The following is a 2,603-nucleotide window of genomic DNA, read 5'->3' as shown; positions in this document are numbered from 1 at the left end:
TTTTCCTACTAAGCGCATCGTTCCTTAGCATATTCTTATCTTAGTTAATGATCATTTGGTATCTTTTATTATGATAGACAAATATAACCGCAGGACAACAACAACAGCGAACGAAGAAGACAATGCGCATTATCAATTAACTAAAGGCGAGATTCCCTATGAGAACTTCCTAAACGATCATTATTACAGTCATTTAGGCGCAAGCTTAGTTGCAATCCAGCACATCAAAACAAAACAAAATCACGGACGGAGCTTAAATGCTCTATACCGTCAGCCGTGGGCAATTGGATTGGGGCAGTATACAACGGACAGCTCATTCACATTCATTCATTAGGTTGACTTAATAATTTGCTTTTCTTTGTGTTTATACCCGTTACTCGTAGAGTAAAAGGGTATACTAGACTCGTTGAAAAGTACGTAACAGGCAGAAGGAAGCTGATAGCAGATATGTTCTTGATCAGGATGAATGGCCAAGTTGATTTGGCCATGTCCGTCTGTCCGTCCGTCTGTCTGTCCGTCTGTTGTCCGTCCGTATGAACGCTGAGATCTCAGGAACTACAAAAAGCTGGAAAGTTGAGATTAAGCATTAAGACTCCAGGGACATAGACGAAGCGCAAGTCTATTGATTCGTGTACCCACGCCCACTCTAACGCCCACAAACCGCTTAATTTTTGACTGAATTTTTCTTGTTTTTGTTTTTATCCTCGCATTTAATATGTCTCTCTTCAACTTCTCCGCATTCTATGCGTTCTGCGTCTACATATTTATAATTGTTTACATTTTCGTGGCAGAGGAGAAAAGAATGTGCTCAGAAAAACTTTAACTTTAATATTTCTTTTTCAACAAAAGCGCCAACACTAGCCTAAAAGCTTTAATAAAAATAAAATTTAGTCAAATGGCAAAGGGGTTTATCTTGGTTTTTAAGTATCTGTCGATCCTGGCCTGGCGAAGATTCCTCCCTCGTCGCAGTTGTGGACGTTGATCTTACCTTCGCGCTGCTCAGCCGCCTTGAATAGCGCGGGTAGGATAACAACAACAGGCGACGAAGTTAAAGCTTGAATTGTGTTGCTGCGACCACGCTAAAAATAGCTGCTGGGTCGAAAGGGTTGTTGCTAGCCCTTTTGTAAGGCTTGAACGGGGCCGACTGTAAGAAATGGTGTTTTTAAGAGACCGAAAGTTTTCACTATATGGAAACTATTTACCGATGATGAAAATGGGAGGTAGAGCTGCCCTATGTTTGACTGATATAGTTGAATTTAATCCTAAGTCCTTTATGTAAGGCAATGCCGGAGCAGCCAGCCGTGATAGCACGCGGTATTGGGCCTTCTATACGGGACAAGAGTAAATCAATTTCGCGATGCTTTGTGTCTCAAATTATTTACCGTACTTTTAGCTCGGGATTGGCGGGTGTGCGCCTGTTAGCTAAATTAGCTGATTAGGTCGCGGATGCCGTTAGATTTTTCTAAAGTTTCTATGCACTTTTTCGGGACACACGCGGCTTGGGTCGGAAAAGATAGTTTTTTATAATCGATAAATCGATTGCGAGGATCAGATGGCAACCTTGATCGCCTGATTGTTATCAACTAGGTCTGGAGAAGGAGTTTGAATATCGTAGGGCGCGTAAGCCGTAATTTTAAATATTCTTTTGAACTTTAATTAATTTTCTCCAAGGCCAACCATTACAACCACAGATAATCCGATCTATCCAATTCCTCCAGTCATATCAAGCACGATGTTCCACGTCCGCACAGCGCCACCACATTTGGAAAGCAGATGTACTTAATGCTCCTTAATGATCCACCCGTTACGGAAATGCCACCGATTTCTGCGCATGAGTGCGCGGGAAGCGGCTAAGGCCTGTCTCGCCAATCGGTACTGCCCGAACTGTCTGGCCCACGAACACTCCGACGGATCGTGTCGGCGAGGGGACTGCTGCAAAACGTGCGGGCAGGATTCACACGATGCTGGACCTCTTTGAGCGCCAGTCGCGTCAGTAGGCGCGCCGGCCGTAGAGCCACAGGCCGCGAACTCGTCACGCACTCCACGGCCTCCAGCCGCTCCTCGGCTCCCGTCCGCCGCTCCACGGCGTTCTCCAGCCGCTCCGTCGGGCTCCCGTCGCCCGACGGCGTTCGTCCGTTGCGCCAAGGCAGTTTTCCGCCGCCCGTCCGAGTAGACCGCGAGTGCATCCTCTGCTCCGTCGCTGTCGTCCCTGTTACAGCGACACAGCGTCAACCTGCTACCGACTGCTATGGTGCGGATTAATACCGGGACTCAGGTCTTCGACACGGCGGCGCTCATCGACCCGTGCACGCTCGGCCACCGTGAGCTCCAAACGGGACAACAGCGTCCGGTTCGAGCTGGTTTTGAAGTCGAGTCCCACGTGCGCATTCGCACTCCAATCCGGGAGCTGACCGAGACAGTGCGGGCCCACTTCCGGGACATTTCCTTGGCCGACCGAGCGTTTCTACCTACCTGCAACGATCTCCGTGGTCCTGGGAGCGGACCTGTATCCGTGAGTGATGCAGCCAGGCTTCCTGAAGATCCGGGAGGGACTGCCGGTGGTCCAGAGCACTATTTTCGGATGGGTCGTGTCCGGAGCCTGC

General features: G+C 48.6%; 1 long non-coding RNA gene across 2 annotated transcripts; it reads right to left on the bottom strand.

The window, feature by feature from the left end:
• Positions 1–689: 689 nt before the first annotated feature.
• On the bottom strand, positions 690–1,675 carry LOC120320722. Of its 2 annotated transcripts, none has more exons than XR_005560251.2 (3): positions 1,383–1,675; positions 1,203–1,326; positions 690–1,144 (listed from the first exon to the last, which is right to left on the bottom strand). It is a non-coding gene; the product is annotated as an uncharacterized LOC120320722 (long non-coding RNA). The 2 variants fall into 2 exon arrangements; XR_005560250.2 differs by having other exon boundaries at positions 1,388–1,662.
• Between the last annotated feature and the right edge of the window lie 928 nt (positions 1,676–2,603).

This window comes from Drosophila yakuba, chromosome 2L, assembly GCF_016746365.2.
Source record: "Drosophila yakuba strain Tai18E2 chromosome 2L, Prin_Dyak_Tai18E2_2.1, whole genome shotgun sequence".
NCBI lineage: Eukaryota > Metazoa > Arthropoda > Insecta > Diptera > Drosophilidae > Drosophila > Drosophila yakuba.
The sequence above is the reverse complement of the archived record's forward strand: the minus strand, read 5'-3'. Positions and strand labels throughout refer to the sequence as shown.